Raw genomic sequence first — 16746 nt, 5'->3', positions numbered from 1 at the left:
GTATCCGTCTCCCCTGTGCTTTGTGCTGGAGGCATGTGAATGACTTCATTGACAAGAGAGTACCAGGTGATTCCACTTTTTCTTCTACTTTGGTTAAGTTTGTCAGCCTCTGAGATTGGCTTTCTGTTGCTTACAGGGCCTCTCTTTCCCTCAGTCTTTATTTACATTTTATTTTCTGCAAAGATAATGCATCTCAAAATCTAAGACCAAAGGAGCCCAATGACAGACAAGCTGCTTTTTTATCATCATTGGAGAATTGCTGTCATTTGCTAAATATGTGACCCTCTCTGTCTTTTTTGCTGTCTTTGCATTTTCAAGGCAAGATAGGAGTGCAACTAGGGAATCAAAATATTTGCCTTACTGAAAGCAAGCTGCTCAGAGGGCCCACAGTTCCCTGTCTAACCATTCCCCCATTAAAATAGTCACAAGTTCTGCCTTCCTGCTTAGTAGAAATACATGGCCCATGCTACCAGATATTTCTGCCACTGCACAAGAAGCTCAGTTGGTGTTAGATTGTCTTGGACTTCCATGCTCTTGTGCTGATTTACATCAGCTAAAGATCTGGCCACTGTCATTTAATCTTTCCCAAACATTTGTCCACAGAGACTTCAAGGTGCTTTCTTAAAGGAACCTAATAAATCTGCTGCATGTAGTCATGGCCATTTCACTGGGAATGTCTGTAAAATGGCTGTACGAGATGGTTAGATGCACTTTCACTCTGCATAATAGGAAAAGAAGGAAACAATGAAACATTACCAACATTCTTGGTCACCATAGTAAACAGCTGTCTCCTCCTACCATTGGCCTAGCTGTGTTGAGTGCAAGTTATACTAAAAGAGAGATTTAAAGGAAAAGAACAGGTCCAGTGTTGTAGGTGTTTATGGAAAGCCCCTTGTCTGTCTAAAGGACATGGGTCAAAGCAAGGTTATTCTTTGAAAAAATAGCAAGTATGCAATGGAGGCTGGTATCATGGGCCGATAAGATTGAGCAGCTGATCTCTTGATAAATAGCAGGTAGCATGAAGACTGGCAAAGAAGGTACCCAATGGGATTTGTAGAGCATCAAGAAAATCCTTAAAAGCTGGGCACCAGGCATGCTTAGTAGGTTTTGTGAATGTCACGTAGCACATGTCTGCATTTGTACAGCCCAAAATATTGGTGTGAATCTGGCTTCTTACCCATACAGCCATTCTTCACTTGTGCTGACCCCACAATTGACTATAGCAGTAGTAGTACAAGTAAAGAATAGAATAAATATATTAGCGATGGGAAAAAAAGGATAGCACTGCTGTCCTTTTTTTCTCACTGATGGACTCAGTATATCATCGGTTGCCTTATATTGATGTTTTATGAGCCCCAGCAACAATACGAAGAAGCAAAAGGTAAATATTCATAGATTGTCAGGCTGGAAGGGACCTCAGAAGATCATCGGGTCCAGCCCTCCTGCACGAGGCAGGAAAGATAACTGAGGTCAGGTGACCCCAGCAAGGTGACCGTCTAGTTTCCTCTTGAAGATTTCCAGGGAAGGTGATTGCACCACATCTGGAGGGAGCTTACTCCACAGTCTGGACACTCTAGCTGTGAAGTTTTTCCTAATGCTGAGCCTGAAATAGTCTTCTAGGAGTTTGTGACCATTACTTCTGGTTTTCCCCAAGGGTGCCCTGGTGATCAGTTGTTCATCGAGCCCTTGATGTATTCCCCTGATGTAGTGGTAAGCTGCTACCAGGTCCTCTCTCAGCCTTCTCTCTTTCACGCTGAAGAGCCCCAGGTCCCTTAGCCTTTCCTCGTATGGCTTGCCGTGTCAGACTGAGCATACAGGTGGCTCTTCTCTGGACTCTCTCAAGCTTTGCCATGTCCCTGTTGAAGTGTGGTGCCCAGAATTGGATGCAGTACTCCAACTGCAGTCTCACCAATGGCCAGGAGAGTGGAACGATCACTTCCTTGGTTTTGCTGGAGATGCATCGATCGATGCATGCTAGAGTATTATTTACCCTGTTGGCTGCCGGCTCATTGTGGTCTATTATTACCTCCAGGTCCCTTTCATTCATAGTGCTCTTCAGTTTGGTGCCATCAAGCCTATAAGTATGTTGGGGATTATTTGTCCCCAAATAGAGCACTTTGCACTTCTCAATTTTGAATTTCATCTGGTTCCAATCCGCCCAACTTGCCAGCCTATCTAGGTCTGCCTGTATCTCCGGTCTATCTTCAAGCATGACCATGCTTCCCCATAACTTGGTGTCATCTATGAACTTGGCCAGTGAGCTCTTCACCCCAACATCCAAGTAATTGATGAAGATGTTGAATAGCACTGGACCAAGCACTGACCCCTGAGGGACACCACTGGTCGCTTTTCACCAAGACGACATAGACTCATCCATTAGGACTCTCTGGGTCCTACCCCACAGCCAGCTTTGTAATAACCTAACTGTTTTGCAGTTAAGCCCAGACAGCATCAGACTGTCATTCTCTAGCAGCATCGCATGATCACCACAGGCTTGTGCCAGTTAGACCCCCAAACCACTGCATAGAAGGCTTTTGATGTGAAATGTGATGGCACCTGCTAACCTGCATGGACTTTCTGTTGGTGGAGTTTTAGTTGACAGAAGGAAGTGACACCTGATAGGTTTTTCTTCTCAAGCAGCTAAAGAAAGAAAGTCAGTGTAGTGTTTAGCTGTAGCAGGGAGGCAAGGCAAAAGGAAAATGGTAGGTGAGGTGTGTTTCCCTATGAGCTGCCAGGAGGAATTCGGGGTGAGTCAGCCAACTCCTCCATGTACATCAGCCACCATGCAAACTGCAGCTCATCCAGCTTCCTTCAGGGCATCTGAATCCATAATTCCTTTCCCTGTAATAGTGACTAGATCAATATATCACATGCTCAGTGTGGTCAGCTTCCACATCTCAGTGTGGACCCTTGTTTCCAGCCTTCTTGAAATCTTTCCTGCTCTGCAGTGTGTACCAACCCTGAATGCTAACTGCAGAGCATGACCTGAATTCAAACTCAACAATGCAGAAGGGAATCCTGCTCCCTCAGGCTGTACTGCAGAGACAAACTCGTGATTCCTCTTTGTCTTACCAGTTACCCTTAATATCCCAAATTCCTGCAGGATAACACTGGACAAACACTTCAGCGCAACTTCAGGAAAGAGGGTGCGCTTTTGTCTCTGCCAACTCGCTGCAGTCCCACAAGTAGCCTTGGCGTGTGTATTTACAACTCTGTATTCTTACAATTCCCTTTCTCCTTTCAACGGGCAGGCTGCAAAGCCCAATGAAAAGGAACAAGCTGTCAAGGAGACTCTGCTATTTTCCTCTCCAAACTTGCTTTTCTAAATCTATTTATATTTGATATTCTATGGCGTGCTTGTGGGAATAGAAGAGGCCTTTAGTGACAGGAGGTAAAAAGAAGAACTTAAATCATCTAATGCCCCAGAGGGAATTCTTCTAGACTTTGAAGCTCAGAAACTCTGAACCCTGTAGGCTTAATGAACGTGTGAATGTAAGATGCTTTATACTTGAGTTGGGCCCCTTAATAACTCCATACACATTTTGATGTACAGTACTAAAGAGGGCAGCAGGTAGACTGTAGCTTTGAAATTTGTTTCTACTTCATTTCTTTCAGATCATCAAGACTTACTATTCCCTAGTAGCTGTTACTGTCTTTTTAACTTTAGCACCAAAGTCATTTTATGTTTCCTTTCAATACTGGAGTCCTATTTACTGGTCATGAAGTTGAGCTGGATCCTGGTTAAGAGCTCTCTGTCTTGTGTACATGTTCCCTGCATTTTGCACCCCTCCTCTTATTAACTTCAACAGAGATCAGAGGACACAATTAAAGTCTCTGTGACAGGCTACAGGAAGAAAAAGGTTATTATTGACCAGATCACTTTTTGGAAACCCTGTTTTTTCTTTTATAGCTTACATGCTAAAGGCTTCTTCTGCAGACTTCTTATCCAAAGGAGTGCTTGAAGAATTGCTTTGCCAAAGCAGTGAAGGAAAATGTTTTCTTGGCTCACTTCTCTGTTACAGTGAGTTCCCTTTGCGCCACTGGAAGCCGTTTTTTTTTTTTTTTCAATTTTTTTTGCCTTACATTTTTCAGATGTTGCAATTTATTGGCAAAAGTTGAAATTCTTAGTGTAGGTAAAAGAGTACCATTTTTTGATGATCACTATTAAAAAAAATCTGTCTACACTTACTCCCTCTGTGATTTTTGGATACAACAGTTAAATCTTTTGGGATAAGACAGAAGGCAAGGGGCAGTCCCTGTATGAAAGACTGAATGGACACCAAGTTGATATCACCTCTAGAAAGACACAAAAGCCTATGGTAGAAAACCTTTCTGGAAATTCAGTCAGTGACATTAGAGTAGCTGCTCTTCAACAACAAATCTTTAAAAAGCAACCAGACTATCAAATTGTGGAACAACAAATCAAACTGAATATTAATAAGTATAGTCTCAACAGAGGTTATGGAGTCTTATCTCATTAACTGGCATGGCTTTTATAACCCCTATTATCTCTGAATGGGTTAACTCCTTTGTTTTTCCTTTGATCCTTTCAACTCACCATCATCTCTCAGCAGAGCCCCTGCTTTCCACCCCTCTTTCCCCATCTGGGGTATGATGATAAACTACATCCAAGTAGAGGGCCTGATGGCAACACGATGGGATCACATGTGGTGGGATAGCTCCTATAAAATACCACAATGTTCCAAACTCCAGAGGAAGCCAAATATAGGGCATCTCAAAACCCTAGCCCCTGCGGCCTTGTGGGTACTTCTTGGTTGGAGAAAGGCTACGGGACCTCACCCTGACAAAAACATACCCTTGCTGAGGGATTAGGCAGTCAGCAGCAGGTTTGATTTGTTGCTCCCTGGCAGAAGCTACAGCCATCGAGACACTGAACATCTGGACTTGGTCTGGCCTTTGGATTCCATCTCAGTGGTCTAAAGTGGGGGTGGTACATTTTGGGCAGCCTCCACTCCTCCATACTCTGACCTAGGTGTATGCCTTAGGTCTCATGGTTCATAGTTTCATAGTTGTTAGGGTTGGAAGGGACCTATTAGATCATCGAGTCCAACCCCTGCCCTGGGAAGGATTGAGTGCTGGGATCAGATGACCCCAGCCAGGTGCCTGTCCAATCTCCTTTTAAATACCTCAAAGGAAGGGGACAGCACCACCTCCCTTGGAAGTGTCTCAGTGTGATGGTCTCAAGACTGGGTACAAGTGGATTCATCCATCACCTGACAACCTCTTGGGCATACACCGTGATCCAGACGATCGGCGGTTGCCCACAAATGACCTTATCTCTTTCTATTTAGTAGTCCCCACCCTCTCTGCAAGTCCATTCACAGCATCTAAGGAAGCAGACTAGCCTACAACAGCTTGTGCCTCTCTGAATGAGTTAGGCTATAAGGAGCCCTACTGCCATGCCTTCTGCCTTGAATAACATGCAGCGTGGTGTTAGTTTCCCATCAACAGAGGATGATTATCACATTTGTTACCTTACAGGATGTTGTGAGATTAAATTTCTCATCAGATAAAGGAGCATTGGGATCATGTGAGGCTCTGATTCAGAAAGACATTTAAGCCTTCGTTTAACTGAATAGTTGCATTCTTGTGAAAATTTTCATCAGCTAGATGAGGGGCTCTGGAAAGCTTCCCTAGAAAATATTCCCTCTTCTTGGAAAGAGTCCTTTCTGCCATATCTAGTTATGATATTTTTTTCCCCTTTTAGTGCTTTCAGTTCCCTGTGATGCCTTCATTTCTCCATTCCACAAATGCTTATTCCTTGGCCAAGAATTGGGGAGACCCTGTATGGTGACACTAAGTCACACACACTGACGCTGGATCACCAGATCATTCCTAGGGTCAGTCTGTGTCCTGCAGCCTATCTATAGACCCCCTTTCTATGAACTACGCTGGTCCCCTCTTTCTGTAAAAGTTTTCTCTTAATTCTAAAACATTTGAGGTGGTATTATATCCTGATGCTTAAGGACTTTATATTCCTTCCATATTTTTTTTCTTTGAAAATGGTATTTAAGTACCTGTCTGCATTTTTAGCAACTTGATTTTTTTAAAATCAGGCCCTCTGCCTTTGAGAGCTGTTGTCACCATAAGCTGTATGGGCCAAATGAGAGAGAGAGGATAAAAAAAAAAAAAAATCCTGGCGAGGTTTGAATTTGCTACCTTTCAGGCTTGAAGAACTAAAGTCATGTGTCAGGGATGGATAAGAAGTGTTTACTGAGAGGCGTTACTTTTCATTTATTACCCCATACATTTTCCATGAATGTCATTATGTGTATGCAAACGTCTGATCGCACTAAGTATCTATTTGAATGCTGGCATATTTGACTCCTTGTGTTTTGAAGATCTAGTCTCATTGTATCTAATGACATGTACTGACATTAGAATCTGTTACTGGTTTGGAAATGCGGTTCAGCAGCTGCCGACTCCAAACGTTTAATTAGAAGTCAGGGCATAAATGTAATGGTTTATCACTGTTTTGGCATATATTTAACAGCACCTGTATGTCAAAGACCTTAACCGTGTAGCATACAAAGTGGTCTTGTTTAGTGATCACTGATTCCACATCATTTAAATGTTAAGCTGAAAAAAAAAATTAAGGGAAAGTAATGGTATGTAAATTCTCGAAGGAGAATATAAAGTCTATATGATGTACATCTCTATTTTGTATCCTCAGTGTTTTACAGTTTGACAAGGACATAGATAAAGTTACCCTTTACCAATGGCAGTGGAGCACTGATTAAACATCTAGGAGCAATTATGAAGTGGCTGGTGCCAGCAAACTGTGATAGCTTACCGGTTTCATGTGAATCTGTTACCTACACCTGTAAATCCTTGGTTTGTTTCCAAAACCTGAATTTTCTCCTCTTTGGCCCAGTGTTAGAGATCTTCTTATTGAATGATTTTTGAGTGTCTGTCTTACTTTGAATTTACTATTGCAGAATGTTAGTGTTTAGTATTGCAGTGTTGCAGTATTGCAGTGTTTAGTATTTAAGTGTTTAGTATTGCAGAATTTTAGTGTTTAGTAGTGTCTCTGTGTGGAAGTCCTTTGGTATTTTGAAGAACCCATTGTTTAAAAAGACAAGTATTTTAATGGTTGAAAGGAAGCAGGAGGAGGTGAGATCTGGCTGCTTTATTTCTTTATTTGTCTTTCCATTTATTTATTTAACTGCCTCATGCTATTTTATGGTTCTTTTGTGATTGAAGTAAAAGTTCATCTTTACTTTAAAATAGCATAAGTTTCTGATCCTCATTATGGCAATAAAAACATTGAAAACATAAATCATAAGGGGTCCTAACCAAAGGCAAACATGAGAATAATCCATATTAAATTTAGGTTAAAATTTAGATTTTTTTTCTCCCAATTTATGTTTCTCTGTAGTCTAGGAAGCTTTAAATGTGGGTTCAGGCCCTTAAGGCATGTGTACGTTATCTCCATTCCTCATTTGGTACCACTGCTGTGAAGCTTGTCTGTCCCACTTGTATGTGCTCAACATTCACCAAATTCCAGAACTGAACTAAAGTAGGAGCTAGCATCACGTTTTGAGCGTGCTGATAAGCGTGCCCATGGCAGAGAAACCAAGGGCAGTGCCGGGCACTATTCTAAGGTTGCTCTGTTGCCTCCTTTCTGTGATTTGGCACATACAAAGCAGGAGCCAGGTGGTGGCATATGATTCTTGGCAGCACTTGTAAACATGGCATGGGGGCAGTGCAGTGCCCTCATTAACTCATGCTGGGTTGTAAAGGGCAATTCAATGGTTTTAATCACCTTAGCGTGTCTCTAATCTACCACCAGATACTTCTCATTTGAATGATGTTATCACTCTGTCCTACTTGCTACTAGCATTGGAGCAAGCAAAGGGCTGTTTTCACAAAGAATCATGGCAACGCTTTTATTTGTATGAATGTGTTGAGATTTTAAAGGAAGCCTAAGGGGATTAGACACTTAAAAGCTATTGAAATTCAGTGGGAGTTGGACAACTCATTTTCTCCTATCAACATACAAGTTTGTGTACATCATCCTACCCTCATTGAAGTCCATGGTATCATCCCACTGACTTCAAGAGTGCTTGGATTACACTTGAGGTGGGATTAATGATGGAAGCATTTATGAAAAGTAAAGTCTCCACAAGCATATACTTTCACAATGGTTCGTGACAGAAGCATTAAAACTGTAAGAGAGATTTAAGCATCTCCTGTGATGACTTCAAGCTCTTCTGTTTGCTGTTGTTCCCTTACTGACTTGCAGGACCGTGTGATGTTGGTGACGGGTCACACAGCATAATGGGTGCGAATGCTTGAAGTATTTTTTTACAGAAAATGGATTGTGAACAATCCATAGGGGGAGATATGTTTCTATCAAACATGTCCAATAAATCACATGTGCCCAAGAAATCTTCTAAAAACTGAATCGGTACATGAATAATTTGTGAAGGCAGTGAGGAACACATTTGTAAAATAAGTTTGTGTTTTTCTAAGCCTTAATTGGATACTTCAGGCCCCAGTAAATTGTGTGCCTAACTCGTTTCAGCTTTATTGGCAGTCTCATCTTGAATTATTTGGCATCCATGCATTGTCTGGATCTACTGTCAGTGAACATGCAAATAGATCACGGATTGAAACAGGGTTCCTCAAAAAAATAATGGAATAATGAAATTTTCACAAAACATTAATTTGGTATTTATACATATGCATGTAGTGATATGCTTACAGATTACCTTAACAAAACAAAATGTTCATCATGACCCCAGTTCTGTTCATGGTGCTACTGCAAAATTTATTTAAGGGTATTTTTAAAGCTCTTTTTGATCTTTAGCAGAAAGATCCTTTTATGTGAAATCAAGTGGTGTTTTTTAGTTTTAGGGAGATTTCTGCTATTTAAGAATTACTTAGCTTTGTTTGCCAGTTAGAACTGGTCTTTCCTTTAATTGCGAGAGTTAGCTGAGTACCTTCTGCTTCAGTGGTCATTAGCTTTCTCTTGTTCCTTCTTCAGTGAGAGGAATTTGCAGACTTAACTGTGAAACTACTTTGAGACTGAGGCTGCTCTGAGTACCTTCCCTCATTGTAAATCAGCTAACAGAACTTGGCACATCTTTAAGCACTGCAGGAGACTTCTTTGCTGGGAGTTTTGCCAGGGAAAATGGGACTGGATCTGGGGCTTGTGGAGATCTAGAAATTAAGCGCATGCTGACATGCTTTGCTGGATCAGTGCCTTGATCTCCTGGTATTCTCAGTATGATCTGCAGTGATTGCCTTTGCCTTTCTTGTACCTTTAGAGTCACCACCACATTTGGTCATTATGGGCTTTCCATCCTTCTTGAGTTGGTGCATCATTATTGACTGCTGCCACATGTGCCAACTGGCTTTTTTTTTGGCATGGGTTTTTTTGACCCAGGGATCTCCTGGGGTTAAAAAAAAACCCTGTGCTGCAAAGGAGCAGCATGGGGAACACCTGCATATGCAGCTCCTCATTTAAGGGACTCACCTGGCACCTGGTTTTTGCTGCCTACGACATATAATTTCCAGTCTGTAAGCAGTTCTTGTCCTGTTTGCAGCTCCTTGAGGAATTGAACTGCTTCTCCTGGAAAGGCCTTGTAACCTTTGAACCATCATTCCTCTGTGAGTTTACTGCAATAACCTGTGTTCTGAGCTTGTTTGCAACATTTCTTAAAACAGCATAAATGTCTGATTCTGTTTGTCAATGAGGTGCTAAATATTTCCAGAATAGCAGAGAGATACTCATCTCAGAGCCTTATTTTTCATATATTTTCATGGTTCCTTATGTGCGATACTATTGAGCGTGTCTTGGCTGTAATCATCAGAGTTGCCTATGTGATTTTAGAAACACAGTTAACCTTTCCTTTGTAGTAAGTTGATGGCCCAACCTTGGCAATTTCAGCCTTCAAGTCTTGAATTTAGGTCTCTGGGAGCAGTTCTGAGAGCTGGTGCACAGGTTTTCTGGGAGCTCCAGTCAAAGAGTGGGAAATGCAGTTAACTTGTTAGGGCATTCAAGCCAAAGATGAGTACTTGGGCACAGTTCAGGAGTAAATAAACTAAATAAAATGTCACCTCTGTATTACATGGAGATCATGCTGATGATTGATTCAGTGGTTCCTTTTGCCCTTAAATCTGCAGATGGGTGAAGTTGACTGATTTGCTTCACAGTTTTGATCGGGGTCTGAGGGAAGCCTTAAAACAAATGCTATGCAACAAGCTGAGCATTTCTCTCTTCCTGGAACATGGCAGCAATGTGCTGGTTCTCACGTGGCACTTCTGCACGATATGAAGTTGAGGTGTATGGGATCTATCATAGCAAGTGCTGAGTGCCTCTTACAAGCTGAGGAATGCTTAGTTCCTGGAAGGTGAATAGAGCTGAGGTTTCTTAGTTCCCCCAAAGGAGAAAGTCCTGAGGAGCCTTGGCCTTCCACAGTGGGCAGTGCCAACTGCAAAAAAAGTTCTGATAAACCTTTACAAACACTCTGCATGGAGGCTGCATATGCAGGACAAGGGAACATCACAATCATGCTGCCTAATCCATGTTTCCCAGTTTCTTTTTGAGAAGCAAGGTGCCAGTTGCACTCAACATTAGCTTTCCAGTTGATTAAAGTTGGGATTTTTTTCCCCCCAGAAAATCTGCAGAACATCCAACCAAACATAAAAAAGGTTCAGAAGTGTCAGTAAGAAGATCTGTGCTCTAATCAGGAGGGATGTCTCCTCTGAGCTGTATTAGTTGCCAAGAAACTACTTCTGTAAGAGTGAAAATCTCTAACCACTCCTAAAATAATTGACTGGGTGGATACAGCAGTGCTCAGAATGATTTCCTGGAACAGACACATAGGTAACCAGGGTGGTGAGCATGATATAAATGCCTAGGCAGATGGAGATAGCCAACAAAATGGGCACCCTCAGCTAAATGGATTCCTACTCTGTTGGTGTTGAGAAAGCAGCATAGTGCGGTGAACAGCACATGGGGCTGCAGATCTGGAGACTCGGTTCTTACTTGAGCCCTGCTGTTTAGTCTCATGGTGGTGTTGGGCAACTCACTTCCCCTCTCATTCCCCACTTGTGTTGTGTCAGCTGTGTCTATTTGGCCTGTACATTTTCCACCAACTGTTGCATATTATGTTATTTGTATAGTATCTGGCACAAAGCAGCCTCCTTCTTAGTCATAGCTGTAATAATAATAAAATTAGTTTCCTTTGAAGCATAGAAAATTAGGGTTGGAAGGGACCTTGTCCAACCCCCTGCTCAAAGCAGGACCATCCCCAGCTAGATCATCCCAGGCAGGGGCTTTGTCTACCTGGGGCTTCAAAACCTCCAAGGATGGAGATACCACAACTTCTCCAAGTTAACTTGTTCCAATGCTTTACTACCTTCCTAGTGAGAGAATTTTTCCTAATACCTTTCATGGGGCCAGATGGCTACCAGACCCTCATTTACCTCATATTGTCATGTGTACTGGTGCAAAGTGAATGAGAACACCTGGTATTTTATGTTCATTCTGCAAGTGTCAGTAATGCAAGGGATATATATATAGATGTAAGTTGGCATATAGACAATAAATATTCTGCCAGAGGATGAGGAAATAGTATGTTATATAGGTAGAAAGAGACACCACTTATGCACCGCCTGTATTTATGGGGCGAGCTGTGCATTTGTGTACAGTTGTGGGTCAGGTCCTCATCTGGTGAAAACTGGTGTCACTAGCAGGGAGTTAGGCTAGCTTTGGGATCTGGCCAGCTGGGATACCTTGTCAGAAATTGTGCTGCCTAAATGTCAGGTATAAAAATGTTTTTTGGAGGGGAAACTCTCTGGTGAAAGCATTGTTACCAATGCTGGACCATGAAATCTGTTCTACCAGCCAGCAGCTAGGTCACACCGATCTGTACCAGTCATATAAAGGATGTGTTCATTTCTAAACCTGTTGGTCAGCAAGTCTGTATTTCTTCTACTGCCTTGGATAAAGCTAAAGTTGGGAGCACAGACATTTTTTAATCTCTCTCCTGCTTCCTATATATAATGTAACATTTTCCTCTGTATTTACAGAAGCTTAAAATAAAATGTGTGGGATATTTAGTAAAACACACTCCCAGACCAAGGTCTTTTAATAATATTTCCTTTCCAAGCCTATGATCTTCAGGAACTGGGAGCTAGCAGAGTTAACTGTGTTTATTGTCTCCTGCATGTCTACAGTCATCTTGCAAGCCCTGCTGCTGCAAAAATGATCTCTTCCCTTAACTCTGTAGTGTACAAGGCCCCATTTTTTTAAAAAGCAAAAGCAATTTTGCTGTCGTCTTCATGATTTAAAGCTTTGTTCCATGGTAAAACACAAAAACAACCTCGGAAGATTTAAAAGCTGTACCAGGTTTTACAATATTGAGAGCTTGGGCTCATACTTCTAGTAGACTTTCCTTGTTGCTGTTAAAGGCCAAAGGTGCGTGAGAAGTTTGCATGGTGAAAGACACCCCCTGGACTGAGAGTACATAAGGGAAGTTCTGCATAGACTCTGCATTAGTGGAGATACCCAGAATGCAGTAAGTTAAGCACGTGATTAAGTTTTTGCAGCATTGGGGTCTATGGAAATGAGAGAAAGGGGGAAGAGACTATCTCAGGGGGAGGCAATTATTTGGCCTTGTGGGCTGTATAAGGAGTTTTGTTGAGCTGGTGTGAGATGGGTCAGCACCCCACCCCCTTCACCCTGTCCCCACGGCACAGCAGTTCAACAAAACTCCCTGTGCATCCCCATCCTGTCCTATTGTCCATGCACTCTGCTCACGTCGGGTCCCAGCTGATCTCCACGGAGACCCTAGGATTGTGGAGTGGCGAAAGCGTGGGGCTGAGGCCTAGGGCAGAGCCACAATCCACTCCCTCCACACCCCTGCCTGGAGACCTGGTGTGCATCACAGGGGTGTGTACCACAGGAGTGTGCAGGCAGCAGATCATGGCTTCCAGAAGAGCAAATAAAACTCTGGCATGCATCAGCCGATGTGTGACCAGTAGATCCAGGGAGGTGCTCCTCCCTCTCTATTTGGTGTTGGTGAAGCCTCAGCTGGAGTCCTGCATCCAGTTCTGGGCACCACACTTCAAGAAGACTGTGGATAAGCTCAAGAGGGTACAAAGAGGGGCCACTTGTATGGCTAAGGGCATGGAGGGCAGGCCCTATGAAGACAGACTCCAGAAACTGAGGCCTGCTCAGTCTGAGGAAGAGACAGCTGAGAGGTGGCTTGATAGCTGCCTACAAGTACGCCAGTGGGGAGCATCAAGAACTACGAGAGCAACTGTTCACCTCAAGGGGGGACAAGGACCAATGGGCATGACCTAATAGAGGGTAAATGCAGGTTGGACATAAGGAAAAACTTCTTCTCTGTAAGGGTCACCGGAATCTGGAACACACTCCCAGCAGAGGTGGTGCAGTCAACCTCCTTGGAGGTGTTCAAGGTGAGGCTGGACAGGCACCTTGTTGAGCTCAGCTGAGCCCAACAACTTCCTGCCCATGGCATGGGACTGGACTTGATGATCTTGATGATGGCCCTTTCCGGGTCTGTGTTTCTACGATTCTACACACTGGAGAGTGGTCCTGCACACCTCCCAGGGCTCCCTGTGCTGCTAGAGATAGCCAAATGCCCAGGCCACCCTTGCCACTTCATCTTCCAGCCAAAGGCATCTGTCAGCTGCAGGCAAGAAGCAGGAGTGGGCAAGGAGGTCATCTCTTTTCCTGAGCACCTGCATCCCTGGACCATGCCTCTGCCCCCAATGATGTACACACAGACCTGACACAGAGGCCAGGAAAAGCCCTGTGCTCAGGCACAGCCCCAAGCAGCCCAACCTGGCTTCTGGGCATGGGTCAGCAAGCCTTCTCCTGATGCCATGTCATCTGTCAGCTGCAGGTGGGCAGTAGGAGGAGGCGTGCTTGTCCATGTCCCGCAGGCCAGTCAGGCTCCATGGGGCTGCACCCGAGCCCAGGGGTTCATGTCAGGTCTGTGTGTACAACACCGGGTGCTTCATGCAGTGCAGAGGCATAGCTCAGGGATGCTGGTGCCAAGGTGCTGGGGCTTGTGCACAGAAAAATAGATGCCTCCCTTCCCCACTTCTGCTGCCTGCCTGCAGCTGAGAGCTGACCAGAGGCTGGAGGCAGGGCTCTGGAAGGAGCCGAGAGTGGGGCAAATGCTACTGCACCTCCCTGCAAGGAGGGGCTAGCAGGAGCCACAAAGGAGCGTGAGATGCCAGTGGACAGTGACCTAATTTGAATTGATAAGGGATCTGGTACAGAAGTTAGATTCACTGGTCTAATCTAAATTGATTAAGTTTGAGAGCACATTGATCCAGGTCTATCTTAGAGCAGGCTCCACCATTTTTAAACCAGTCTATGTGCAGTGAACTTCTCTTCTGGGTTTTAGACTGGTTTCTTATCACTTAGAGTGTTTTTACACATGGTCTGGGGGTGGAGGGGAGGTGTTTTAAAGCGGCTTTGAGAGCTTCTCCAATGAAAGCACGCCAAATGTCTGGTGTATCAGCACCCTGGTGCTTCAAAATGGTGCTGGGGGTGCTTTAATTAAACTGTAATAAACTAATTAACATGCTTTAGCAGACTTAATTGAGTCAATTATTCTGTGTACGTCTGCAGGCACCCTCAGACTGTACCTGGCCAGAATTTGCCATGCTTAGACCAGCAGGGTCTATAGTCTCATGTCGTGTCACCAGAAGAAGGCAGCAGAAGAGAAACCTGCAAGAAATACTGATGTGGGCAATTATGAAATAATTTACCTGAGGGAAATTTTTCTCCTATTATTTATTTGCACTGCAGTAAGTATCTAGGATCCTGTGTGTTAAATGCTGTCCAAAGTCAGATTGTGCCCCAAAGCACACTCACTCTAGGTATTCATTTTACAATAGTACTCAAACTCCAGCTGAGATGAGGGCTCACACTTCATTCTGTGTCCACTGATGGTGAGTAATAATCTGAAGAGAATAAAGAAGGGCATAATGGAAGTATGGTCATCTCCTTTTTGCAGATGGGGATCTGGGGCAAAGACTAATTGACTGTCCCAAGGTCACATAGGGCATTTAATGACTGGTTAAGGCACCTAGACAAATCGGAGAGTTGGGCCAAAATAAATCTCATGAGGTTCAACAAGGACAAGTGCAAAATCTTGCATTTAGGATGGAATAATCCCATGCACCAGTACTGGGGGCTGCAGGTCTGCAGAAAAAGACCTGGGGGTTACAGTGGACAATAAGCTGAATATGAGCCAGCAGTGTACTCTTGTTGCTAAGAAAGGGAATGGCATACCGGGCTACATTGGTAGGACCATTGCCAGTAGGTCAAGGGAAGTGATTATTCCCCTGTATTCAGCACTGGTGAGGCCACATCTGGAGTAGTGTGTTCAGTTTTGGGCCCTCCACTATAGAAACGATGTAGATAACTTGGGTAACAAATATGGTGAGGGGACTGGGGGGCATGATTTGTGAGGAGAGGATGAGGGACCTGGGCTTATTTAATCTGGAGAAGAGAAGACTGAGTGGGGTTTAATAGCAGCCTTCAACTACCTGAAGGGAGGTTCAAAAGAGGATGGAGCTGGACTGTTCTCCATGGTGGCAGATGAGGGAACAAGGAGCAATGGGCTCCAGCTGCAGCAAGGGAAGTTTAGGTTGGATATTAGGAAGAATTGTCTCACTAGGAGGGTAGTAAAACACTGGAACAGGTCACGCAGAGAGGTGGTGGGATCTCCATCCTGGGAGGTTTTTGAAACCCAGCTAGACAAAGCCTTGGCTGGGATGATGTAGTTGGGGCTGGTCCTGCTTTGAGCCAGAAGTTGGATAGATGTGACCTCCTGAGGTCCCTTCCAACCCTCATTTCCTAGGAGTCTATGTTTTTTGCCAAGTTGGGTTACATGAAGGCAAAAAAGTAATGATTTCACGATGGAGCTTGGTCACTTAATTAACAGGATTACGTGATGCGGTTGCTTGTGATAGTAGGGCATACAACCCAGTGATCCAGCAGGTAATTTCCAGTCCTATTTTCCTAAAGCCCAACCTGTGCAATTGCTTCAGGACCATGCTATTAAAAACTGTCATTATTTTCCATTCCCCATAATGTCCAATTTATCCAATGTTTCCCTTAGGTAGAGCTGACTTAGAGAATGTGTTGGCTTCCTCTATACACCAGTACAAATCACTTCCAATGTGCTGACAGTGGCTTTCATTGGAACAGTGGCCTGCAGGGACCTGTTGAGGGGGACCTTTCAGCTCCCATGTAGCAATGAGATGCTTTGAATGCACTTCTCTAAGAACAGATGCTATACATTGTGTATAACCTGCCAAAGGTACCAGTGCTGTTCCTACGAAGTTAGGCTATAGCTTAGTTTAATTGCAGGTATATCATACATCCTAGGAATCAATCCATACCTGTTCTTCCATCACTAACCTATTGCATCTACAGATTTCATGGTTTCCTTGGCATTCAGAGCAAGCACTTTGTTTTGAATAGATTTCCTTGCTTTTGGATTTAAAGTGAAATAGTCATCTTCTTGTGGGTGGATGGGCTCCCATACTGTTGGGTTTTATTCTACCTGGTGCACAAACCGAGAGTGTCCAAGGCTGCTAACACCCTGTCGGGAATTGCTGACATGACATAAATGAGATTTATTTAGTCTATTACTTTTAGAAGTAACCAGGTCAAATAATATTAGGCTTGTCATGAGAAAATGATGTACAATCCACTAATACGTC

This window comes from Alligator mississippiensis, chromosome 11, assembly GCF_030867095.1.
Source record: "Alligator mississippiensis isolate rAllMis1 chromosome 11, rAllMis1, whole genome shotgun sequence".
In the NCBI taxonomy this organism is placed as follows: Eukaryota; Metazoa; Chordata; order Crocodylia; family Alligatoridae; genus Alligator; species Alligator mississippiensis.
This window is presented reverse-complemented; position numbering follows the sequence as displayed.